The 27,951-nt window shown below is 41.4% G+C and overlaps 1 protein-coding gene and 1 long non-coding RNA gene across 2 annotated transcripts in view; both read right to left on the bottom strand.

Moving 5' to 3' along the window:
• Positions 1-27,951, bottom strand: part of KCNQ3 (potassium voltage-gated channel subfamily Q member 3) — a 350,151-nt gene that overhangs the window by 82,434 nt on the left and 239,766 nt on the right. The gene's annotated exons all lie outside the window — the stretch shown is intronic.
• LOC116533859 lies at positions 3,270-27,273 on the bottom strand. The gene is made up of 3 exons (XR_004261479.1): positions 27,263-27,273; positions 10,360-10,362; positions 3,270-4,064 (listed from the first exon to the last, which is right to left on the bottom strand). It is a non-coding gene; the product is annotated as an uncharacterized LOC116533859 (long non-coding RNA).

Consider the following 27,951-nt stretch of genomic DNA (forward strand, 5'->3'; position numbering starts at 1 on the left):
TTGCCTCATATATGTCTTCTTTTGAAAAGTGTCTGTTCATATCCTTTGCCCACTTTTGGATGGGTTCATTTTTTTCTTGTAAATCTGTTTTAGTTCTTTGTAGATTTTGGATATTAGCCCTTTGTCAGATGGGTAGATTGCAATTTTTTTTTCCTATTCTGTTGGTTGCTGGTTCACTCTAATGATTGTTTCTTTTGCTGTACAGAAGCTCTGGAGTTTAATTAGGTCCCATTTGTCTATTTTGGCTTTTGTTGCCAATGCTTTTGGTGTTTTGGTTATGAAGTCCTTGCCTACGCCTATGTCCTGATTTTACCTAGGTTTTCTTCTAGGGTTTTTATGGTGTTAGGTTTTATGTTTAAATCTTTAATCCATCTGGAGTTAATTTTAGTGTAAGGTATCAGGAAGGGCTCCAGTTTCTGCTTTCTGCACATGGCCAGTCAGTTTTCCCAACACCATTTATTAAACAAGGAATCAGTTTTCCCAATACCATTTATTAAACAGGGAATCCTTTCCCCATTGCTTGTTTTTGTCAGGTTTGTTAAAGATCAGATGGTTGTAGATGTGTGGTATTGCCTCCAATGCCTCTGTTTTGTTCCATTTGTCTATATCTCTGTTTTGGTACCAGTACCATGCTGTTTTGATTACTGTAGCCTTGTAGTATAGTTTGAAATCAGGTAGCATGATGCCTCCGGCTTTGTCCTTTTTGCTTAGAATTGTCTTGGCTATGCAGGCTCTCTTTTGGTTCCATATGAAGTTTAAGGTGGTTTTTTCCAGGCCTGTGAAGAAGGTCATTGGCAGCTTGATGGGTATAGCACTGAGTCTATAAATTACTTTGGGCAATATTGCCATTTTCATGATATTGATTCTTCCTAACCATGAGCATGGAACATTTTTCTATCAGTTTGTGTCCTCTCTTATTTTCTTGAGCAGTGGTTTATAGTTCTCCTTGAAGAGGTCCTTTACATCCTTTGTTAGTTGTATTCCTAGGTATTTTATTCTCTTTGTAGCAATTGTGAATTAGAGTTCGCTCATGATTTAGTTCTCTGTTAGTCTGTTATTGGTGTATTAGAAATGCTTGTGATTTCTGCACATTCATTTAGTACCCTGAGACTTTGCTGAAGTTGCTTATCAGTTTCAGGAGATTGTGGGCTGAGAGGGTAGTGTCTTCTAATTATACAACCATGTCGTCTGCAAACAGAGACAATTTGACTTCCTCCTTTCCTAATTGAATACCCTTTATTTTTTTTTCTTTCTAATTGCTCTGGCTAGAACTTCCAATACTATATTGAATAGGAGTGGTGAGAGAGAGCATCCTTGTCTAGTGCCAGAATTCAAAGGGAATGCTTCCAGTTTTTGCCCATTCAGTATATTGGCTGTAGGTTTGTTATAAATAGCTTTTATTATTTTGTGATTATGTTCCATCAATACCTAGTTTATTGAGGGTTTTTGGCATAACGGGCCTGTTGAATTTTGTTGAAGGCCTTCTCTGCATCTATTGAGATAATTATGTGTTTTTTGTCTTTGGTTCTGTTTATGTGGTGGATTACGTTCATAGACTTGCATATGTGGAACCAGCCTTGCATCCCCAGGATGAAGCCTACTTGATCGTGATGGATAAGCTTTTTGATGTGCTGTTGCAATCGGTTTGCCAGTATTTTATTAAAGATTTTTGCATGGATGTTAATCATGGATATTGGCCTGAAGTTTTCTTTTTTTCTTCAGTCTCTGCCGGGTTTTGGTATAAGGATGATGTTGGTCCCATAAAATGATATGGGAAGGACTCCCTCTTTTTGTATTGTTTGGAATAGTTTCAGAAGGAATGGTACCAGCTCCTCTTTGTACCTCTGGTAGAATTCAGCTGTGAACCCATCTGCACCTGGACTTTTTTTGGTTGGTAGGCTACTAACTGCTGCCCCAGCTTCAGCCCTTGTTATTGGTCTGTTCAAGGTTTCAACTTCTTCCTGGTTTAGGCTTGGGAGGGTGCAAGTTTCCAGGAATTCATCCATTTCTTCCAGGTTTTCTGGTTTATTTGCATAGAGTTGTTTGTAGTAATCTCTGATGGTAGCTTGAATTTCTGTGGACTCAGTGGTGATATCCCCTTTTTGTTTTTTATTGCATCTATTTGATTCTTCTCTTTTTTCTTTTTTATTAATCTGGCAGCAGTTTGTCTATTTTGTTGATCTTTTCAAAAAAAAAAAAAGCTCCTGGATTTGTTGATTTTTTGAAGGTTTTTTTTTGTGTGTCTCTATCTCCTTCAGTTCTGCTCTGATCTTAGTTATTTCTTTTCTTCTGCTAGCTTTTGAGTTCTTTTGATCTTGCTCCTCTAGCTCTTTCAATTTTGACAACAGGGTGTCAATTTTAGATCTTTCCTCACTTCTCATGTGGGCATTTATTGCTATAAATTTCCCTGTAGACACTGCTTTAAATGTGTCCCAGAGATTCCGGTACATTGTGTCTTCGTTCTCATTGGTTTCAAAGAACATCTTTATTTCTGCCTTCATTTCGTTGTTTATCCAGTTGACATTCAGTAGCAGGTTCTTCGGTTTCCATTAAGTTGTGCAGTGCTGAGTTAGTTTCTTAATTCTGAGTTCTAATTTGATTGCCCTGTGGTCTGAAAGACTGGTATGATTTCCATTCTTTTGCATTTGCTGAGGAGTGATTTACTTCCGATTATGTGGTCAATTTTAGAGTAGGTGCAATGCAATGCTGAGATGAATGTATATTCTGTGGATTTGGGGTGGAGATTTCTGTAGATGTCTATTAGGTCTGCTTGGTCTAGATCTGAGTTCAAGTCCTGGATATCCTTGTTAATTTTCTGTCTTGTCGATCTGTCTAATATTGACAGTGGGGTGTTAAAATCTCCCACTATTATTGCGTGGGAGTCTAAGTCTCTTTGTAAGTTGTTAAGAACTTGCTTTATGTATCTGGGTGCTTCTGTATTGGGTGCATATATATTTAGGATCATTAGCTCTTCTTGATGCATTGATCCTTTTACCACTATGTAATGCCCTTGTCTCTTTTGATCTTTGTTGGTTTAAAGCCCATTTTATCAGAGACTAGGATTGCAACTCCTGCTTTTTTTTGCTCTCCATTTGCTTGATAAATCTTCCTCCATCCCTTGATTTCAAGCCTATCTGTGTCCTTGCACATGAGATGGGTTTCCTGAATGCAGCACACCAATGGGGATCACTGGCAGGGGATGCAGAACAATAAATATTGCTGCCAGTTTCTTCTGTTATCTTCGTCCCAGAAGGGTACCCCCTAGATGTCAGCCTGAGCTCTCCTTTATGAGGTGTCTCTTTGGGTATACAGGGGCTGGGGAGCTGCTTGAGAAGACGGTCTGTGCTTTATAGGAGCTCAAATGCTGTGCTGGGAGCTCCACTGTTCTGTGAAGAGCTGCTGTGCAGGTACGTTTAAATCTGCTCCAGTGGAACTCATAACCGCCTCTTTTCCCAGGTGCTCTGTCCTAGGAAGGTGGGCTTTATTTATAAGTTCCTGACATACTGCTGCATTTTTTCAGAGATGCCCTGCCCAGCACGGAGTAATCTAGTCACAGTCTACCAGCAGAGGTGTTGTTGAGCTGTCACAGGCTCTGCCCAGCTGCTGTGTGAACTGCCTCGGTATTGGTGGACTGTCTCAGTAGTGGAGGATGCCCTTCCCCCAACTGAGCTGGACTGTCCAAGGTCCAGCTGAACTTGCTGGGAAACTCTCAATCCAGAGCATTTCAGATTGCTTGTTTTGTGGGGGTGCTACGTGCCGAGCCAGATCATCTGGTTCCCTGTCTCAGCCCCCTCCCTTTCAGTTGAATGGGTGGCTCTGTCTCCCAGGCATTCCAGGCGCCAGTTGAAAAGGCCCCCCAGATTTGTGTGAGTTTCTGTGCGCCTACCCATGGCACAATAGGCACCAGCCATGCTGAAAACTCATGGCGCTTTTCAGCCCGGGAATCTCGTGGTCTGTGGGCAGTGAAAACTTGTTTGGAAATGCAGTAAGCACTCACCCTCTGCATTGTTCTTCTTGGGAACTGCACTCTGGACCTGTTCCTATTTGGCCTCCTTGGATCACCACTGTATTTTTTGGTATTTAATTTAATAAGGTAATTGATCTTAGCGCTAGCCTCCTTATTTGTAAGTTGGTGACAGCAATGTCCACTTTGTGAGACTACAGTAGAAACTGGTAATGAAGGATGCAAAGTCCCTGGAAGACTCTCTGGTAGGTGGAGGCATTCAATAGGTTGGTACAATGATAGTCTTTCTGTGACTGCAGGTATTGGGCACAGCACCCTGCTTCTAGCAAGGCCAGGGCAGGAAATATCTAGAGCAGCTATATTAATAGATATGCAAGGTGGAGCATCCCCTGTCCCTCCAGCAGAAGTCCCTCAGCTCCTCTTCCCTAGGCCCGGGGAGAGAAGATTTTGGTATGTGAGCGTGAAGGTGAGAAGGTGGTATGAGGAATGGTGAACAGGCTGCATGGCTCCCCTCTACCTCTCACACTTTCCAGAAGAAGAGGGCATATCTATAGTAGGCTACATTAGATGCCAGCATTTTCTCAGTAATCCTGCTCCACATCTTTCCAGCCATAAGGATCTCTCAAAAGGGCTTAGGGCTTATCGTCCAGAGCCTAGGATCTAGGGCACCTGCTCTGCGTCATCCCTATCCTTCCACCCTATGTCACCCGGGTTTCCATAGCCTCCCAGTCCTCTACTTTTGCCCTGCCAGCCTTTTTTCTGCATTTCCCAGGGCAAGTCCAGACTGTTCCAATTTCTTTTTTATTTTGATATTTTAGTGCTTTTTTGTTTATTTTATATTTCTAATTGATTTCTGGTTGCTTTGCACGTCTACTGACTGACACCTTGTCCCTCTATGCATTTCTAGTCCTCTGGGCTTAAAAGACTCCATTCACAAAAGATATTCTAAAGCAAACAGTGGAAATAAAAATCTAAAAAAATCGTTATAATTGAACTCAAAGCCTAACAAATGAACTATTTTCATCTGCCTCTGTCCCCTTTCCAGACCAAGGACACAGTCATATACAATGTTTACAAAACACTGTCACAGTGCTGTAGTCCACATTTTATATTATTAAAGCATATCTAGAAGTATTTTCCACGTCTTCTAGATTTTAAATTTACTGTCATACAGTTGCTCATAGTAACCAATAATGATCCTTTGAATTTCTGCAGTATCAGTTGTTATGTCTCTTTTTCATTTCCGATTTTGTTTATTTGGATCATGTCTCTACTTTTTCTAGTCTGGTAAAGGTTTTTCAATTTTGTTTAACTTTTTAAAAAACCAGATTTTTCTTTCACTGATCTTTTGTTTTATTTTTTCATTTCAATGTCACTTATTTCTGTTCTGATTCTCATTATTTTTCTTCTACTAATTTTGGGCTTGCTTTGCTCTTGCTTTTCTAGTTCTTTAAGATGCATTCTTAGATTGTTTACTATTAAAGCATAAACAGTCTTCCACGTAGCTATAAAATATTCAAAACAATCATGTTTAATGAAAGAGCAACATTCTGTGACATCAGTGCTCTAAAATATGTACAGCCATTGCCTTACTGCTAGATACTTGTGTTTAGATTCTTCCAATTCTATGTTGTTATAAATAAAACTGTGATGAATACCTTTATACATGTAGTTTCTCTTTGCTTAAGACCAACTCCTTATAATACATCTCTGGAATTTCTGGGCTTTGAATATCTGTAGGGATTTTTGCTCCATTATGTCAGACATCTTGTCTAAAAGGTGACATGATTTTACACTATCTCTAGGGTAATGTAGAATAACCTGTTTTCATTCCAATTTCACCAGCATGGGTGATTACTATTTGCTAATTGTATTGCTAGTTTAATAGGTATAAAATGGCATCTGGAATTTGCATTTTAATAGGGAATAAAGCCTTGTGCCAAAGGACTCAGCCACTTCTTATGAGACCCCCAGCTGAGGAAGAGAGGTTCTAGGAAAAATGGAAACTAGAATTCTCAGCAGCTCCCAAATTACCTCAAGTAGGCATTTACCTTCTCCACCTACACAGCAGCCAAATCAGACTCCAGCCTTTTCAACCACTTCCAGGCTGAAGGCAGTGGGGAAAATGCCAATGAGTAATTGGCATATTACTTACATTTCTTACCATGCCCTGGAGACTTTTCTCACTCACATAGAAAAACTGATCCTCTCAGACTCAGACTTAAAGGTGTAAACATCTCATACTTTTTTAAATCTCGTTAGCACCTTTCTACAAATGTCCCCAGTGTTTCTTTTGAGAGCCAAATATATAAACACAAAGTCAGATCTGAGTCCTGTGCTGTTTCCCACCAGTATAACACAAACATGGATTATTCTAGACTTTTCTTCTTTTCCTTTTGGAAATCTCATTAGAATGGAAACATTTAGTGGCTTCAAGTTTCCAAAATGAGAGCAATTAAAAAATAAATAAAGAATGTGCACCACATCGGCATTAGCATGGCAGAGACAGCTTCTGCTTGCCCAGCTGTGCTTCTCGAGACAATAGCCATGATGGCTGATTGTTGCAGCAATTTCCTTCCCTCCCTGGGCTCCATGTTCATCTCTAAATGCTTCTGGATTTTATATTTACTGACTCAGTCCTTTGTCCAATACACGTTTACTAAGCTATTACTCTGTACCAAATCCTCTGTACCTGTGTCAAGATACAGAAGTGACCCAAGAATCAGTTCTGCCCTTAAGATATGTATGGCTTTGTAAGGATACCAATTACAGCAATGGAGAGTGCTCAGCCTTAAAGTAGGCATGGCACATGCTACTCTGATGGACAAAGGACAGCCAACAGTAGCCAACTAAGCTCTTGATGGTGACCAGCCATTGGCTGCAATTAAAAAAAAAAGTGTACAGCATTCTAGGGCTTTGAGACCCCCTAAGTTAAGGCTAGTCACTTAACTTAGGGGAAAAAATGCAAACAGGTTTTTCACTAGCTGCTGCTGGTGTTGTGAGTTACATCTGCTTCAGTTCTGTAGGCCCTACTATTCCGAGCTCCTGGTACCAGTATCAAACTTTGTGCAGTGAGGCACAATATGAATCTAGGAGAGCCCAGGGAAAGTAAGAACAGCTGCATATGTTTTGATAAGTAAAGGGGTAGCAAGGGAAAGGAATATCAGGATCAGGAAATGTGATTTTAAATCTTTGCCACCAAATTTCTGGGGCGATACTGGACTAGGTTGACTCTGAGCCTCAATTTCCTCACTTGCAAAATGGGTCTAATCAATACAATTCTTAGGGCAATTGTAAGAGGTTGGATGCGAGAATCAAGTGAGAGCATACACAGAAAATTCTAGTACCATGCCTGGCCCATAGGAGGCCTTCAGCTCAGACTCATTCCAGACCTCTCCCTCCTAGGACACCTCCTGGATCTAGAGGAGGTTTGTAATTTGTATTTGCATCAGGGTCTAGGAGGCAGCAGCAGGGAGCATTTTGGACTTCAGGCTATTGCAAAGGAGGCAGACAAGCTAGTGTGGCTCAGCACAGGCCCCAGGGGTTTAATTAACTGGGAGTAGTGATGAACAGGAAGCAGACAGGCCCTTTCTCATGGACCATTTATCTGCGTGGGAAGAGAGACAGGTCACTTGTGGGTATTTGGGCTTCTAGACACACTGGGAGCAATTCTAGCAGGGCCCATCTTCTCTGAGATAATGGGCAGTGAGGCCTCCCATTCACTGGCCTCTGCCTGTCTCATCCATCAGTAAGTTTCTGCCCTCCCTGGAAGATCCCCTCCCCATTCTCTAACCCTCTGTTCATCCTCTGTGCCTTTCCTTTGTTTCTGCCTAGCAGACTTGTCAGAGCACTTGGGGAAGATGATTGGTGCCAACCAAACAGACTGGATGGTGTCTTGCCCTTCCTAGGCAAAAAGAGCTGGGCGTGGAAAACAATGTTTTCATTTCAATGGAAAATTGTGCCTGCTCTGGGTTATCAGGCTCTAGGCCTATTCATTGTCACTGAGCCATTTTTTGTACAATATAGGTAATACACACACACACACACACACACACACACACACACACACACACACATATTGATGGTCCCGTACTTACAACAGTTTGACTTTGAAATTGTTTACTTTATAATTATGTGAAAGCAATATGCATTCAGTAGAAGCCATACTTCATTACAGTATTCAATAAATTACATGAAATATTCAACATTTTATTACAAAGTAGGCTATATATTAGATGATTTTACCCATCTGTAGGCTGATGGAAGTGTTCTGAGCATGTTTAAGGTAGGCTAGGCTAAGCTATGATGTTCAGTAGTTCAGGTGTATTAAATGCATTCTCAACTTACATTATTTTCAATTTATGATGGATTTACTGGAACATAACCCTGTGTGTGTGTGTGTGTGTGTGTGTCTGTGTGTGTGTGTGTCTGTGGGGTGTGTGTGTGTAAAACTGTCTTATATCTGTATAAGAGTCATGACTTTATCTTTTCTAGAAAATTTTCTTTTAATAAGGATATTCTTCCAGGATGTAATGATGACCTGGATTTCCTGGACATCACAGTGTCCTGGAACCCTGGTTTGCAAAGCTAGATATGAATTAAAATCATCTGTGCACTGTAAGAAACCAAACATCAACGTCTGTCTTTAACCCATGCGTCTTCTAATATACTTGCCCTGGGTGGGGCACATGCTGGTCTGGTATTTAAGCTTCCCCATGTGATAGTCACGTGCAGTCAGCATTAAAAGCCACTCTCTAGAAGGAAGAAGTCACCAGCTCACATGGTGGGCTCTGGAGTCTGACTGTGTAGATGTGAGTACTGGCTCTAGCTGGTCACCTGTGAAAGAAACATGAACCTGCAGCGAGTGCCTGCCATGGGCAAGGCTGTGTTCCTGGAGTCAGAAAGAATGGGGTTTGAATCATGGCTCTGATACTTTCAGTGTGGAGCAGTGGGCAAGTTACTTGATAGGTATATCCTTACTATTTTCTTGACATTTTATATCATGTAACAGGTTGTCACGAACATGGCAGTTGAAACAACACAGAATTATCATCTCCCAGTATCTATGAGTCAACTGACTGGCACAGCTTATCTACGTCTCCTGTTTAAGGCCACAGAGTGTTGGCCAGGACTGGGTTCTCATCAGAGGTTCAACTGGGGAAGAACCTACTTCCCAGTTCTCTCAGGTTGTTGGCAGATTTCATTTCATTTTCTATGACTTCAGAGATGCATGCCAGCTTGCTTCTTCAAAGCCAGAAAAGGAGAGAGAAAAACTCTAGCAAGGCACTGCTATACTTTGTTGTTCTATCAAGAGAGAAGATCATGGAAGCCACTTTAAAGTCTGTCCACCACAGTATTCTCATCTGGAAAGTGGGAAGTTAATATCTACACCATGGGGTGGTTGCAAAAATTAAACAAGACAGTTTATGAAAATGGGTTGGCACATAATCACTCCACGGATGTTATTAGTAAGTCCTGCACAGCAGCCACTTTTGCATGCTTTCCCATAGCAGAGAGCACTGGGTCTCCCTCTGGGCCCACACAGCACTCTGCACAGACCTGCCTCGTCTGCTGTCACAGTGTATTATCCACATATTCCTCGAACTTACTGGGCCCTCACAGAAGTCTTAACACGTGACCAGTTTTGATCAAAGATTTGATAAGCATGCAAGACATTCATCACTTTTTGTAATCCTCACAGCAAACTATTGATACACAATTATTGCTATTTTCAAGATAGACAAAAACACTCCAATAGATGTGAAAAAAAATTGTGCTTCAGTAGAAAACTACACATTGTACAGATTACACCCTTCCAGGTGACCTGACTCAAGTCTTTGACTGTCTTTGAGCTATTTTACAACTCAGTAAATTATAAACAACTGATAGCAATGCAAAACTAATTCTTGCCTCTAGATATGTGAATTCTGTCCTGCCTAGTAAAGTTTCAATTGACTTTCCCCCCTCCTCCTGTGAAGAATCAGAATTGCCTCCATTTGCCTGTTTAGTTCAATACTCTGATCTATAAATGTGTCAGTTTTTCAGATAACCTTTTGAGTCCTTTATAAGATCTGCCTGGTTCCCTCACTGACTGAGGAGTTAAAGAAAATCTTTAATATGGATTCATTTTATATATGTACAAGGGTCATAAGTCTGTCTTTTTTATTAAAAAGTATCTTTTAACAAGGTTATGTATATTTCCCAAGCCAGAGCTAATAAGTGGTAGAGCTAGCCTTCAACTCTCACCTCTCACCCCTGACCCCCTAGGCTTAGCTACATCAGGACTCACATTCTTGACTATACACTGTAGTACTAAACACAGTGCTCACTGATGCACTATTAGCATCTCTGCTCAGTGGACCCTGATTATGTTTGACTCTTCACACACAAAGCACAGGCTCACACACTCACTTTTCCAGCTCAAGAGTTTACTTAATTCCTGCAATTCCTATAGCTTCAGACAAAAGGCCCTCATCACTCGCTTCAGCACCAAAACCCTCTACAAATCCTTCACTTAATCTTCCCATAAATTTCACTCAGTTTTCCTTTCCTCTCCTCTGGAAACTTATGCAATACCACCTTTCTTTCCTGAAATGGCTCTTCAAGCACTGGGAGGCAGCTCTTACATTCTTCTCTTTTCTTTTTCAGAATCATGTTATTTAAATCTGGTCTTCTAAGACTCACTTTCAAGCATCTTGACTATCCCTATCATGTTCTTCGGGACATGTCCCACTCTCCATGTGTATTGCATAAGTGATCTCTAAATCTATGCAAAGGCTCATCTGGTTCATGTCAAGTAGAAAGCCTTCCCCTTCTGTGTGTTCAGCCAGGTCCATGTAAGAAGGGGAATCCTGGCCAGGTACAGTGACTCATGCCTGTAATTCCAGCACTTTGGGAGGTTGAGGTGGGGGGATCATGAGATTAAGAGATTGAGACCATCCTGGCCAATATGGTGAAACCCCCATCTCTACTAAAAATGTAAAAATTAGCTGGGCATGATGGTGCATGCCTCTAGTCCCAAAATGAACTTACGGAAACTGAAACCAAGACTTTTGTTTTTTTTTTACATTATGATGAAACCATGGATCATTTCTCAATGGTGTCTAATGGACTTCTTCCCGGGCCTAAGCACAGGCCTTCACGTTGATCTTCATTCAATTTCTTCTTAGACCCAGCCCATAACACCAGCCACTGCACCTATTTTGGAAACTCAGTTTTGCCACAAGAGCTTAACTGTCCCTTCCAGCTTTGTCAGCTGACAGTTTGACAGTCCTACCAGTGGCACCAGGGACTCCATTTCACTGACCAAGCTACCACTCTCCTTCTGCAACTTCTAATTGCTTCCCCTTTCTTCACTTCCCAAACCCTCTGGGGGGAAAAAGGATTCTGGTTTAGGCTTCCCACTCCCTCTGTCCCCAGTGTTAGTCTCCTTGAAAGAGGTTTCCCAGTTGGGCAGGACAGGCCATTTCATTTTTTTGTCTGAGAATAGTTACCGACAACTTCCCAGGGTCAGGACCGAAGACCCAACTCAATGCCAGTTATCCTCAGCTCCTGCAGAGTGCACGCCCTCCCCTCTCATGCTGAGCTGGTGGCAGAGCTCACTCTTGGTCTGTTCCTCCCTTGCTCAAAGGCCATAGGCTCAGAGAATATGGAGAGAGAGAACTTTCTGAGTGAGCCCCTCTAAAGGCCAGCCACCACTTTAGTAAGGTATTGCAAACTCTGGTTTGAAAACCATCCCAGCCACAGTAACAAAGACCCCAGATCCACTTATCAAAGTCCCCTTGACCTCATGGGGCTCTAATGGGGACTGAGTAAATCAATGCTTCTCAAGGCTAAGATAAAACTGCCTGAGAAATTTGTCATGAATGCAGCATTTCAGATGGGATTTTTTTTTCTTTTTCTCTATAGAGATGAGGACACTAAGTTTTCTCCTTGAAATGAGGACAAGAACATACCATGGAAAATATACAGAATGACTCAGAATGTAACTAGTCAAGGCATTGTAGCTACCTATGTTCATCTTCGCTATAAAGATAAAGTTCTAGAGCAAGGAGGCAGTAAAAAGACCTGATACAGGGGTCAGGAGACCTGGGTTCTAGTTTTGGATGTGCTCCCAAATCACCTGGGTGCCCTAGGACAAGTCACTTTACCTCTCTGAGCTACATTTCCCTCCTAGTAACTGGATAATTTCCATAGGTCTTTTATAGTTCTAATACTGAGATTCAGACCACAATTTATGCAATAGATGTCCTCCTGAAAACAAGCACGTAAACGTTTTCCTCCTGCAACTGAAGATGATTTTTAAATGAACCAAGCCAATATTTCTCACTCTCTTTCTCCTTTCTTTCCTTCCTTCTTAACCTTCTTCCCTTCTTTCCTTCCTTCTGTTAAAAGCAGAATTCTTTAGTCACAATAAATCTTAGGTATAAGTCCAATAACTATCGTCTAATAGAAAAAAGGTTGCTGGCGTTATGGGGTGGGTGTTGAGTGGAAAGCCTGCCTGTTTGCATCCTTGACATCCTCTCCTCCCTCCTCTCCCCCTCCTCCCCCTACTCCGTATGCACACATACAATTGGTACCATTTGCAAAGCACAGAATTAGGAGAATTCCATTTTCAAAGAGTCCTCATCTTGATGAATACACTACCTGAGAAAGAAAAATGACATTGCCAAATGGCAAAGCATGTTCATGTCATTTCTTCATTAACTCTCCTCCACAAATCTGCCAGGCTGGGTAATCGACCCCATGCCACAGGTGAGGAGACTTAGACAGATTAGAGAAGGGATGTGTCTGTTTTTATCACTGCTGTGTTTGGCACCTGGGCATTGACTGGGATTCAGTAGGTGCTCCAGGAATAGTTGAATGAATGGTAGGACTTTCAGACCATCCTCAATCAACTCCTGCCAGGTTTGGGGCTCCAAATCCTCTGACTTCTGCTCATCCACAGATACTGGAACTGCTTTCTGGGACATGTGATCACTTCCAAATGTGATTTGGATTGTCAGTTGGGCGTCTATGAAGTGGAGTGCACCTGTCCTTCCCCCTGGCTGGAGAAGGCAGATGGAGCCATGTACTTGGGCAGCTTGTCGCTGCAGCCCCGTCACCCACACCTGAGTCTCAGCTCAGCCAATCCATAGCTGTGGGACCAGTCACTTAATCTTTCTGAACCTTAATTCCATCACCTGAAAAATGGGATTAATAACAATATTTATCTCATACAATTTTTATGTGGATGCCCTGAGATTATGTATGGGAAAGAAATATGGAGTTAATTCTAGGTGTGTGGAAGAGAGAAAAATATTTAAAATAAAATTAACTATAGCTATTTATGCTGCAGTTAACAATTGCAGGAACAACAGCAACATAATATATAAGGGCAGTGCCATAATTCACAGTAGAAGATACATCTCTGTTCTGTTTACTTCTCTCCATAAAGATTAAGGAGAAAAAGAGAAAGAAAGGTGTTCTAAAGCCTTGGGCAGTTCTGTTTTGCCCTTAAAGACTGTAGCAGGTGCTGTCCATGCTCTGCCCCATTTCTCTCCTCAAGGAGCTTTTACTTTTTCCCAGGCTTCACCTCTGAGAAGCCTGTATGTTGCTCCCCTGCTATTCCTTGAAAGAAGTAGCCCATGAGTTACTGCCTTCTCTGTGGTCACCAGCAGAGAGCAGACAGGCCTGCCAGACGGGGGCTGGGCTTAGCCCATGACTGATGGGTGGAGGTGGGGGTGAAGGCCAGCTTCCCTGACTGGAGGGGTAACTCACATTCCAGAGTTCCCTGTGGGAGGAGGATGGAGCTCCCTTCCATGGGGTGGGACTTCGCTGAAGCTGCCCCTTTTGTGCATCTCTCCTCTTCTCTGCTCCCTCTTGCTCAGATCACCTCATCTTACAGTCCAGTTTTGAGGAACTCAACATAAGATAAGGGGGAGACTTGGATCTGAGGGTCTATGATTATCAGTAAATATAAACGAGTCTGAGAGTATGCAGAAAAGTAAAAAGAGCCACATTTCTTTGCATAATAATCTCCTCTCGTAATATATCAAGAGTTGTATTATGCAGTTCTTGGAAGAGCTGCAGAATAGGGGCCTAGAGAAAGGAAAGATGGAAGGCTTTACAGAGAAAAAAAGGGCCAAACCACAGTGGAATGTAAAATGGCAATGATGACAACAGCAACAGCAACCACGACAAAAACAACAGCAACAAAACACAACTCCAAAATAGCCCGAACCTCAGTGAAATGTGCTACATGCGTGTCTTGAGTGCGTGATATTCTGAGGGACATCAGAGGGAAAGTGCTGTGGACTGGGATGCCGCAGGCACTCACAAGGACATAATGATGACTCATTTGCGGGATAGGAGGGCGTCATCTGCAGGGTTGCACAGTCAGAGGACAGCAGGCAAACAAGATCTCTCCCCAGCCCTGCCTTTGGGCCGACTGGATGGAAGGGACGCAGCCTCCCACCAGTGGCTCCATGCATTGGATCCAATTCCACTTGGATCGCAAAGACAGAGAACATCGATTGACATCTGGGTTTCAAAATGTTGATTGCATAGACCCCAGTGGAGGGGACAAGTACACAAATCATTCTTAACACACATAGGACAAAGAGAAAAATGTCACAAAAAGGGGTGCAGAGAGCTGGAGGGGCTCCACAGAGGGAGGATGCATACACCATCATTTGGTTATTTGCATGTTAGGAAGCACTTATTAGCTCATAGTCTTCTCTGACAACACAGAGAGGAGAGAGTGAGTATTTGTTAGTCTTGTTACTCAGAGCTTCCATATGTTCAATGGGAAAGAAGAAGTGGTGTGCCAGAGCCAACTCCTAAGGACTCCTGTGAGCCAACTCTTAAGAGTCTCTGGAATTTTGCAAGGCTGGTAAACTGTTATTAAAGAACAAATCATATATATATATATATATATATATATATATACACACATATATATATTTATTTACAATGAATAAATTATATTAAAAACAAGGGCAATAAATGCTCAATAATCATCAGCTCCAAATGATTTTTCATTTCATTATTATCTATGACCTTAAAACTATATCTTTTCCATCCGTATCTCGGAATTATTACATAATGGAGCACCTCTCTGCCCAACTCTATGTTAAGTGATGTCAGATTGGTAGGCTGAAATTTGCCATGGTGGGAGTATTTACACTACAGAAATTGGTAAACATGACAGGTGATTGTTAAACATTCATCAGCATACCACTGGAGAAGAGTCCAGAGAGATGGCAGAGGAAGAAAATCAAACTACTTCATTCATTCATCCAACATTTTATTGATTGCTGACTACGTGCAATTTACGTTTAGTCACCATTTCTTCAAGGCTAGCCTGTAAATCTGATTCACGGAATCTCTACTTCATTGGGGTAGAGGCCCATATAAAACACTGGAAGTCTGAACTATTGAGTATCTTTCAATAAGTCCATTTGGATGACTTTCCAGCTCATGTGCAGTGGCTCCAACTAATAGCTAACAAAGAGCTGCCAAGGAGGGGTCTGGCCAGGCCTGCTTCAGTAAATAGATAAGGATCATTTAAAAGCAGCCCATTAAGTGTTTGCATGCAAATGGCCCTGCCAGCTTCTTGAAAAACAGTTTGTTCTCCTAAAGAGGTTAAATATTTTCAGTCTTGTTTATGTTATTAATTTGCCTAGACAAGTGTGGGGTTGTGGGTGTAATTTTAATAGATGATGTAAAAACCTTGCAAAATGAGCCTTAATCCCAAATAAAGGAGGCTTTATGAATTCTATACAAATGACCGTGGACCTTGCCTGTACCTCATGAAGAAAAAAAAATCTCTGCTCCATTCATGTCAGGTATCCCTGGCATAGGTGCAACCCACAGGGGAGGGCATGAAATAGAAAAATAATAAACCCCAGATGAACTGCACCCCTAGCACCAAGGACAGTGCCCAGCACAGGTGTAGCCCGCAGGATGGATGGGGCATCAAACAGAACCATCAACTGACAGAGTCATGCCACATCCCAAGCACCCAGAATGACATCTGGTACATGTGGGCACACAATACATTTTGGTTGAATGAATGAATTAATTAATAAATAAATGCTCCTATGCAATAATTCTAAGCACAGTTTTGACCAAAAAGGATCTTCTAATAACAACAGAAAATAATCATAGAATAAAAGAAGTGAGGGATGGAGATTTATAAAGAGAATAATGCTTTTGTTTTTTTAACTGTCACCTCTCATTTAACCCTCACAAATATCTGGAAGGTTGTAGTATCCCCATTTCACAAGTGAGAATAACTAGAAATAAGCAGTCCACTCAGCATTTGCACAGGTAGGAAGTACAGAGGGAAGTCAAAATCTGGTATGTTTGAATTCAAAATCCATGCTCATACCTTGTACTATGCAATGGTGGCAAATATTCTTGGAAATAGTCCATTTAAAAGGAGAAATCTTTTCTCTGCTTCCAAAAAAGCTATAATGAATTTCCCTTACTGGGGAACATAGAAAATTGAAAACTAAAAATTCATAGCAGAAACACACGGAGGCCCAGCCTCCCTTCCTCACTTTCCTTCTCTTCTTGACCACAGAGGAATGGAGGGATGACTACGCATGCTTTATTACTGTTTTTCACTAGTTTCTGAAACATTGACCTTTAGGCTCAGAGCTAAACTCTACTCACAGCATCTCTGTCCCAAAAAATTCTCTGTAAGGTGAACACTATGGCCTCTGTGGTGCGGATGAGAAAATTCAGAAAAGAAAAGTGATTTGGTAAAGGTCAATACCAGCAAATGGAGCATCTCTGAATCTGGAGCAGGTTTTTCTGTTTCTAAAGTGTTTATCCACTAACAGTTTTCTGGAATGCCAATGTTGCAGGAAACCTTGGGACCCTGATGAGTGCAGATTTTGATTCAGCAGGTCTCGGGTGGGGCTTGGAAAGCTCCTGGGTGATGCCAAGGCTGTGGGTCTCAGACCACCCTTGATGAGTAAGTCCCAGCACACGCTGCCTCATTCATGCCCAGTGAGCTGTGAGCAGCTCTTAGTTCATCTCCTTGTATGGAGTCAGTTCTCAGTTCTTCTTGCTTTGATGAAGATCCAGCTAACCAACTACACTGATGACTTGGTAGGCCCTCACTATCCCCACTGAACTCTGTCTGGCTACCTTCCTCTACCCCATCTCTGTCTCTGGGACATCATACTGTTTACCCTGTAGCCCCCACAACTTCTCTGCTGTTCTCCTCAGTCTGGCTTAAAGAATAACCCCTAAAAATGGCCTTTGTGCCTGCAATCCTGCCCCCTTGAATCTGTTTTTTTCACCAAGTAATCATTATAAACTATTTAAATATAAATGTAATGATGTCACTCTAATTCCTACATTCCTTCAAGAAGGCAAAAGCCACTAACCCTCCTGCCTGTCCCAAATCCTCTTTAATTAGAGCTTGTTTTTATCTGCTATCAATATTGTAGTATAACACAAACTTTAAAATAAAAGATTTTGCTACTAAAGTAAGAATCATCTGATTAATAAACTCTATTTCTTCCATTGTACAGATGAGGAAAATGAGTCCCAGAGAGGTCATACCTCTCATTCCTAAAGTCCCCCGGAAAGATAAATGTGGAGTGAGCATGAATCCCAAAAATCCTGATGATTTTTTTTGGGTTCTGATTCTCTCTCGATTGCACCATGCTTCTCATAAACAACATTCTTTATATATATATTTTTTCATCTATGCCTTTTCTAAGTTCCATTCAGTGGGTTCATTTATTGGCTGAGAGCAAAGTACTCAGGTCAGCATGCCCCCTCCCAATCTGCCCCCTGCAATTCCAAGAATAAAGAAAGGCATGCAGACTGGATGAGTTCTTATAAGCAGTCTGCTGCAGACTAGACTGACTTCTTGGCATGAGATTCTAAGGGTGGGGGCCGCTAGGGATAAATAAGAAACATGAACCACAGTCGTTGCTGCTCCTCTCAAAAATGGACAAATACTCTTTAAGGCATCATGGCCAACTTAAGCAGGTTCTCCAGACATGATAAAGTGAATGCAGAAGCTGATAAAAACTAGTATATTGGGCCTTGAGCTGATGAACTTTTTCGCAAATAATTATTCTTTTTAAAAATATGGCCAGGTGTGGTGGCTTACATTTATAATCCCAGTACTTTGGGAGGCTGAAGTGGGCAGATCGCCTGAGGTCAGGAGTTGGAGACCAGCCTGGCCAACATGGTGAAACCCTGTCTCTACTAAAATTACAAAAATTAGCTGGTCATGGTGGTTGGCACCTGTAATTCCAGCTACTCAGGAGGCTGAGGCAGGAGAACTGTTTGAACCCAGGAGGCAGAGGTTTCAGTGAGCCAAGATGGTGCCACTGCATTCCAGCCTGAGCGACACAGCAAGACTCCGTCTCATAAAATAAATAGTTAATTAAATTAAAAATAAATAAAAATATCAATGGCATAAAACTCATCATTTTATGATGAGGTGAATCTGTCCCTAAATCAGCAAATCAACTGAAAAAAAAGCTTCTCTTTTTCAAGTTCATGTGAGCAAACAATAACACTTAAAATTGGTATCCCACATCCACCCATTGATCTGAAAACCATTCAGGACAGTGGTTAGAAAACATATTCGCAGTAGGTTAACAAATATTTCTTGAGTGAGTGCATATACAGTAAGAAGCCTACTGTTCTCAGAGAAAAGAATGGATACTTGGCATATCATTCCTTGCTAAGTGTTAGATTCTGAGAAGAGTGAGTTTAGGGTAGGCTTAGGCAAGGGAAGATATTCTAAGTGGACTTTGAGGTGGTAGAAAAGGTAACATTATTCCAGGAAGATTCCAAGAGGAGCCAATTCCAGAGGCAGACAGATATGTCTATCTGTGCTGAGTACACTGAAGAGGACAACAGGCCGGAAGAGAAAGCCAAGAACCACATGTAGAAGAGCTCAAATCAGAACTAAACATTCCAATATCTAGTATAGTCAGTAACAGGAAGATGAAGGACAGTGAGTTTCATAATGTGGGACACACAGGTGGTTGGGATGCAAGGGCACACTTAGTAGTGCTTACATACTTATGTGCTTCATGTGAATTTGAAGAAAACATAATTTCATACATCAGATACATGACTTCACAGACAGGATTGCTTAGGGTAGGGCTGAGAGTGAGAACCAGTTTTACCTAAAGAAAAAAGTATTAAATCAATACCAGCTTGGATGCGATAAAATCCATGGGAGCAAGAATAACTGGAAATTAATAAACAATTTGTCTAAAACTATAATGTATCCATGATCATTACTAGTTGTCTCAGAAAAGGCTACACTGTGGGTGGAAGTGATTTTCTACTCATTCATCCATTTTCAAATGTGTAAGTTCATACATTCAGCAAAACTACTGAAGTGAGATAATACAGAGAATAATGACTAACTTATCCTCATGAAAGGAAGGAAAGAGGAACGGAGGAAGGAAGGAAGGAAGGAAGAAAGGAAGGGAGGGAGGGAGGGAGGGTAAGAGGGAGAATTTTTAAGGACCTACCAAGAATCTAATAATGTGCTAGGTCTGGGGACTCAGACAGGAATGAAGCACAGTCCTCCTCCACAAGGGGCTTGCTGTCCAGCAGGGAGGCAGACAGCTGACCAAATTAGTGTAATCCCCCATGAGAGGAACCACAGCTATAAAAACATGCACACAAAGTGCAAAAACTTGAAGCCAGTCAGAACAGGGGTAGCTTGGGAGAGGTGCTGGTATTTGAGTTTAGCACGTTTTGCCAGGTGGGGCTATCAATTTGCATTAGTTATCATTAAGATGTGTAAGGAGTTACAGCACATGGATCCTAAAACATGGCAATATTAGAAAAGCACAAATATAAGCTGTTATATAATAGTAAATTCTTGTTTACTGCAATGAATGGCATTAAGCTGCATGAGATGACCAGTGGAACTTATTTTAAAACATGCATTTTGGGACTTTCCCTTACAGGGTCATATAGTATGCATGGAGTATGGTTGGATTACTCTGAAATTGTTACAAACTCTGGGTAATTCTGATGTTGTAGACAGGTACACATAGAGAGACTAACCTAGAGAGGTCAGGAATCTTACTGACTTTTCATTCCTTGGGAGAGGGCACAATGCCTGGCATATGGGAAGTATTGAAATAAATGTTTGGTAAACATGAACAAATAATAAATTATTAAAAATCCAATAACAAATCTAACACCAGAATCGTAGTTTTGAGACAGAGTTTTGCTCTGTTGCCCAGGCTATAGTGTGATCATAGGTCACTGTAACCTCAAATTCATGGCCTCAAGAGATCCAGAGATTCTCTTGCAAGTAGCTGAGGCTACAGGTGCACACCATCATGCCAGACTTTTTTTTTTTTTTTTTTTTTTTTTTTTTGCTTTTGGAGAGATGGGGTGTTGCTATGTTGTCAGGGCTGCTCTTGAACTCCTGGCCTCAACTGATTCTCCCACCTCAGCCTCTCAAAGTGTTGGGATTCTAGAGGTTAGCCTATGTGACTGGTCAATATTTTGTTTTCAAATGAATTTAATTTACCGATTTAAAGTTTATACTTGCATCCTTCCAGAAAGTAATGGAGCTAGCCATGTAATTTGAAATATAAGCAGGATTAATTGTTTTTTAAAATTTAATTTTATATATTGATTAACTCAGGCTCATTCTGATGGGTGGTGGAGGCACTGAGTGTCCATATGTACTTGAAAGTAAGGAACTGTCCTTAAGAACATTCTTCCTTGTTACTCCCTAATTCTCACTGGCCAGTCTACTGATTGGTCTCCACTGGTGAGATCCGATGCACTAGCTTCTCCATCAGCAGGAACATAATGTACTCTCAAGAACCAAACCCAAGGCATGCTTTCACATTTTGCAATACTCTCTATTCCTTAAAAGTGTTAAAATTAGATTTATTATGGCCCATTGAGTTAAAGAGAACAGGACAATTCTCTTTCTAAGCAGCCGAAAAATAAGCCAAATTATCTAGTCCATATTCCACTAAAATACCTTGATTTTGATACTTTTTTGAGCTGTCAGCAATGCTCTGTCCTAACTTTCCATTCTGCTCATTTGGAATCTGTTGTACTAGCATCAGCTACATAATGGTTATCCAACTAATCGGAAGAAGAAGGGGAGATGGGAGAGAAGGGGGAAAAAGGGTCAGGTCTTGTTACTGAGTGTATACCGTCTTCCAAGCATTACACTAGGCCTCAGTAGAATGATTAACAGAGCAGATATGATCCCTTCCTTCCCTGTGCTTACGATTTACAGAATGATGCTACATTAATCAAGCATTTGTAGTAAAGACTGAGACAGAACAGATCCAACAGTTTGACCCCATTTGCAAATCAGAAAAAGATTTGGAAATGATTTCCAGCAGGACTTGCCCCCATAGGAAAAATTGCACTCTGTTGACAGATGCAATGGTGAAGAATATTGTGTCCAAATGAAAAGGACTTTTAAAATATCTTCACAGATCTAAAGGATGGGATAAGACTAATACAAAAGTACCTAGGGTTGAGTTCCTGCTCAAAGGTAGAGGGCACTGAGTTTTTAGCCAGAGTTGAAAACATTCACAGGAAAATCAGGTAGTCCACCTGGAAAGATCACTGGAATCATTTTTAGGGACTGAGAAGGAGATTGTGGCTGGGAAGCAATATAGAGCTTTAAGTTCTTCTAAAAACTCATCAAAAGCAACTGAGATCAAATGCAAATTCAGATACATCAGAAGACAGGATGGGTAAATACATGGGATTCTGGACCAAGAACTGGAACAGTATGAAAGATCTTTATCCTACTTACATATGATACCAAGAGGGTGACAGTGATGTGCTGCAGCTTGCCAATGCCATCTTGCAAAAGCCAATTATGGGCACCTCTTCCAAATCCAATTTCAGTCACTTCACATGGGTGGCTTGAAACTGGTTATCATGGGAGTATTTACACCACAGAAAGTGGCAAATGCTATGAATCAGGACTTTGCTTTAAGAGAAGTGATGTCATATTTACCAGCCTGTCACTACTTACAGAGGCCAAGCTAACAGCCTCCAGGACCTGCATGCAACCAGAAATTTGGAACTGGATTTGTACCCAGGTAGCATTGGCTGCCTTGGAAATAATGCATTTCTCCTCAACTGAGATAAACAAGAAGATTCAACAGTCACAGAGGGGCATGGAACAAATGGGCTCGAAGCCTACTCCCTACTTTGAGATTCTGCATTCTTATTCTAAAAATATTTATGAGGAATTTTAAGATCATCTCATGGTAATAAGACACACATGAGGATTAAATGCCACACTGTATAATGTTTCTATCTGCTGCTGAAGGGGAAAAGTTATATATGTATGTGTATACGTGTATGTATGTGTACACATGCACGTGTGTGAAGGCAGGTATAGGGATTCAGAGTTTTGTGGTACATCTAAAATAAACTAAGGAATTAAAAAGTAGTCAAAGCCTAAATTGTAGTAATTTCTAAGAAATACAGAGCCAGAATGACATAATAGTACACACAAGGCATGGTGTTCTTAAAAATAAACCTAAGTTGTAGCTATTAAGGACCATGCTATTTTGCAGAAGTGTAAAGAAAGGCAGATTGAGGCTAGCATGTGGTCGCCCCCGGAAGACAGCAGGGTATCAAGTGTCAGTGAGCTCCTGGAGCTGAAGTCTGTGATTGAGCAGAAGAAAATGGGTCTTCTTGTGCATCTTGACAAAACCAAATTAATGAACATGGCCTGGCTGGGCAGGACATCACTGTGTCCACATTTTGGCAATACTCTCTGAGGGATAAAAATAAGAAATGACACTATATAAGGGTTTAGAAATTTCACATCCATTATCCTGTTGAATACAGCATTTTTGTGGAAAAATGTAAGTGACTTCATTTTTCAGAAGACAAAACTGGATCTCAGAAAGCTTAAGTCACTTGTCATAGTCACAGAGAAGGAAGAGGCATATACAAGACAATATATAATTAAGTACTTAAAACATATCTCACTCCTACCAAATCCGTACAGTGGTCCCATTTCCTCCACTGAGACAGATCCATATTCCTCATACCTTGACTCAGAACCAAGGACATACAAGGCCCTTTACAACCTGGCCTCAAGGTATCCTGGCCCTACTCCACTGCAACTCCGGTCACTCTGGACTTTCATTTCTAAGATATTTTAAAATGCTGTGGCTTTGGACTGCTATTCTGTGTTCCATATCTCCGTTTTCCCATTCTGTTTATCAAATACTTAATCATAATTCAAAATTTACCACAACTCTCACCTCTTCTGTGAAGTCTTTCTGGGATTCCAAAGAGAATGTTATTCTTTTCTTCCCCTCTGTCTTCACTCATTTTTTACTACCAGAAACAGAGCTGTTTGGGAGCTATTACTGGCTGAAGTATGTCCCCTCTGGCAGCCCCGATAGCTCAGAATGTGACTGGATTTAGAGACAGGACCTTTAAAGACATGATTAAGTTTAACCAGGCCATTAGGGTGAGCCCTAATCTAATAAGATTGGTGTCTTTATAAGAAGAAATTTGGAGACACAAAGAGGCACTGGGGTGTGTGTGCAGAGAAGAAAGGCATGAAAACAATGAGAAGGTGGATGTCTGCAGGTCTAAGAGGCAGGCCTCGGGGAACCCAACACCTGCTGAACACACTGATCATGGAATTGTGGAAAAATAAATGTATGTAGTGTAAGACACCCAGTTTGTGTTATTTTGTTATGACAGCCCTAGCACAGTAATCCAGGGGGCCCCTTTGGCACTTTGTGGAAACCTGATTGCAGGTGACAACACTGGCTGTCCCAGGGGCAAATGACACTCTCCTGGGGCTCCAAGGAGAAAGGCATAGTCCATCTCAGATTCCTCATTTGTTCTGTTCTTGCACTTGCAGTGGTCATATCAGTTATAGGAGTTCAGTATGACAGCAGAGAAGGAAGCAAATAGCAAATAGAACAGCGATGAATGGGAAGTGGTAGTCTTTCACACAGGGCACCTACTGTGTGCTAGAGTGTCTTCATACCTGAGTTCTGTGAAGTTGGTGCTATTATACCAATATTTCAGATAATGCTCAGGCTCAAAGAACTGAAGAAACGCACTCAAATTCAAACAGAAGTCTTTTGTTTTTGTTTTTTTTTTAAACAATAAATGCAACATAATTGTATTTAGTTCCTTCAACAGTAAATAACTTGCTTTTGATTAAAAGTCCTTTGCTCATGCAAAATCATGTTGATAAAACCAAAACTGCTGCAATTAGTCAGATGGTGCTCATATTAACTTTTCATATATTTAAGTCCCAAACAGTTTTGCCTCTGGGTAAATCTTCTTGATTTACAGAAGTAAGTCCATATGATTTCTCAAATAGTGGGCTTTTTTTTTTTCAAGAATCCAAAATATTCAGGTATCAAAGTGACAAATGAATAATTTTATTAAGCAATATGGACAGAAAGACACCATATTACATTGAATAACTCACTGACCTATCCATCCATCTATCCACTCACTGAGTTAGAGAGAGAGAGAGAGAGGGAGGGAGGGAGGGAGGGAGAGAGAGACCCTGTGTCCCCTGTGTGTCTGGTTTAGAATTGGGCACTGGCAATATGCAATTGCAAAAGAAACAGTACTTGCTTTCAAGGAGCTCAAAACTTGGTACCTAATTCAGAGAATTGTTGAGAGTTTTAATTACTACATGGAAATACTTAGGAAAATGCCCAGAACTTAGGGAACACTCAAAAATACAGTTTTTATTTTTATTGCTATCTGATAGTGAGAGAAGAAAGCATGCTTTAGTCTCCCATAGTAAAGGTTCGGTATGTTCTTGGGGGAGGGTGCTGGGAAGAAGTTCCTATCCCAGTCTGGGGGGTGCCTGAAACAACTCCTCCAGCAGTAACCTCTCAGCTGACTCAGAGGCAGGCAAAGAAAAGGAGAAAGGAGCTCTAGGAGATAAAGTCAGGAAGATGAAGTCCAGATCTTAAAGAGCTTCATGCCTTGTGTTAAGGGGCCGAACATTTATCTTGCAGATAAGAGGAACCATTGAAAGGTTTGATATAGGGAGACAGGGAACAATCAAGATCACATTTGTGTATCATAAAAATCTTTCTGGATATGCAGTAAAGAAAATCATGAAAGGTGCTACAAGTGACATTTTTCCAAAGAGGATATTGATGACTCAGCCAAGCCAATGGCAATGGACAGCAAGAGGAGGTGAGCTACTCAAAATATACTGAGGACTTCCAGTCAACTTGACTTCACAACTCCAGTTAGGAGAAGGGAGAGTCAGAGGTGGCATGGCTAGCAGGTGCCCTTCTCTGAGTTTTGGTATACGAGCAGGTTTGGAAGAAAGTTGATGAAATTCATTTTGGAGGTTGTGTTCAAGGTGTCTGTGGGGAAGTTTCTAGGTGGTGACGTCTAATCCACAAACACAGAATGGAACTCCTAAAAGAGTATTACCTGGAGCTAGAAATTTGGAGTCATAGCCAAAAGTGGGGCAGTTAAACTACCGGCATCAATCAGGGCACTGGAGACAAGCAGAGGGTGGTGGTGGGACACCCCAGGGCCTTCCAAGAGGCATGTTCTTGTCAATAAATACACTAAGCAAGGGAGCAACTACAGCATCCCCACCCAAGGTGAAACATGGCAGGTGGAGAGAAGCCCTAGGCTGAATGCATTAGGATTCTAATGACATGCCACAATCTCTTTCAGGAGACTTAGTGGAAGGGAGCTGGCAAATATATCAACTCACATAATTGGCATCTTTAACAGCACATGTCTGGTGCAGAAGAGCTGTTGGCTCTCGAAAAGAAGGGCAGGATGGGGTCTGATCACTCACCTTTTCAAGGATACTCTTAGCAGCTTCTGTCTAGGAAGCCAGCTTTGTCAATAACTGTTCGTTTCTCTGCCTCAGAATCATGTTGGATCTACCTCAACAGTTTCCAGATGACAGCACCAAACAGTCCCTCCCAGCTTCTCCCCAAGGCTGCCTCCAATTTGGATGCAATCAGCATCCAAAAGGGCTCCTTTCCATATCTCCTAGTAGGAAGTGACCCTGGAAGCTGCAAAGTCCTCATTCGCAAACTGACAGTCACTTTTTCAGTTTTCCAGGCCAAGATGGAAAAGGCTCTTTACCTTCCAAGATAAAGCCCCCCGCCTGCCACAGCAAAGAGAAATCACACCCACACCCAGCCGACATTCATTCTCCATTTTCTCAGCCTGTCACTTCTGAGAAAGAGACAGCTGTTGCTGCCACCACAGGCAGAGAGAGAGAGAGATCCCTTCAACCTCTTACTATATTAAGTCACAGAAAGTTTCTTGCAATGTGTCTCCCTGTCACTTACTCAGGAAGGTCCCTATGACATAATTTTGAAAGTTTTTACAGACAGCAGGAAAACAAGAGTGTTAACCCAAACCTCAATCAACTAAACAATATAAGGACATAATTCCTGAAACTCTTGCCCACACTCGTTTTTGGAAAGACAGCACTGTATTTCACTGGTTGTTTTCAAACTGGTTTTGTGTATATGTATAACATTTGCTGTGGCCATCTATAGAACATTAGGTTGACTCCCATAGTGTTAATCCCTTCTCCTCTCCAGAATTACATCCAATTCTTACCAAGAACACTTACTTATTATGTCCCCTTCAAAAAATATATGTTGAAGTCTTCATCCACAGTACCTCAGAATTTGACCTTGTTTGGAAACAGGGTCTTACCAGAAGTAATTGAGTTAAAAAACCCCGTCTCTACTAAAAATACAAAAAATTAGCTGGGCATGGTGGTGCGTGCCTGTAATCCCAGCTACTCAGGAGGCTGAGGCAGGAGAATTGCCTGAACCCAGGAGGCGGAGGTTGCGGTGAGCCGAGATCGCGCCATTGCACTCCAGCCTGGGTAACATGAGTGAAACTCCGTCTCAAAAAAAAAAATAATAATAAATAAAATAAAATGAGGTTATGAGGGGCCCTAATCTGATATGACTGGTATCTTTACAAAAATGGAACCTTTAGACACAGAGATAGACATGCACAGAGGGAAGATGATGTGAAGACTCAGAGAAGATGGCGATGCGACCAGAATGATGCATCCACAAGCCACGAAATGTGGAGGATTGCCAGAAAACAGCAGAAGCTGGGAAGGACCAAGGGAGGATTCTCTCTCAGCACAGTCAGAGAAAGTGTGGCCCTATCAATACCTTTATTTCAGACTTCTAGCTTCATTGGGCTGTGATATAGTAACGGTCTGCTATTAGTAAGCCACAAAATTTGTGGTAAGTAGTTACAGCCACCCTGAGAAACGAATACACTCATACAGGTAGGTTGTTTCACAGATGCCTTTCTAGCCTTTCCTTTGATTTGTGATGTTCCCTCTATTAAGGACTGAATTGTGTTTGCCCCAAAATTTATATATTGAAGCCTCAATGTGACTGTATTTGAATATAGGATTTCGGGCAGTTATTAGGGTTAAATTAAGACACAAAGGTGATCCTCTAATCGGATAAGATTAGTGTTCTCATAAAAAGAGAAAGATACACCGGAGATTGCTTTTCTCCACGCACAGAAGAAAGGGCATATGAGAACACAGCAAGAAGGTGGCCATTACAAACTAGGAAGAGAGTCCTCACTAGAAACCAAAGGTGTACTTTGATTTCCAGACTATGAAAAAATAAATTTCTGTTGTTTAAGCCACCCAGCCTATGATATTTCGTTATAGCAGCCAAAACTAGCCGATGCACATGTAAATCCTCTGCCATGTTCCAAGTCACATTCATGCTTTGCATGATGGCTCCAAGGCACTGTGCTCATTAGGTCTTTCCCTGATTCCTTGACAAGAGTGACTTTAGACCCCAATAGTTGTACAACAGTTCTAATTTTGAGTATTCTAAGAAATTTGCATTCATTCAGCCCCCACAACATTGCAAGCATTGTGCTTAACACTTTAGATATCCTGTTACTTACACCTCCCTACAGGGGTAGCATCCCAGTAATTTCCAGGAGAGTTAACGGAGCATCAGAAA

Source organism: Sapajus apella, unplaced genomic scaffold (genome assembly GCF_009761245.1).
Source record: "Sapajus apella isolate SASKATOON/1434 unplaced genomic scaffold, GSC_monkey_1.0 scaffold3, whole genome shotgun sequence".
Lineage (NCBI taxonomy): Eukaryota > Metazoa > Chordata > Mammalia > Primates > Cebidae > Sapajus > Sapajus apella.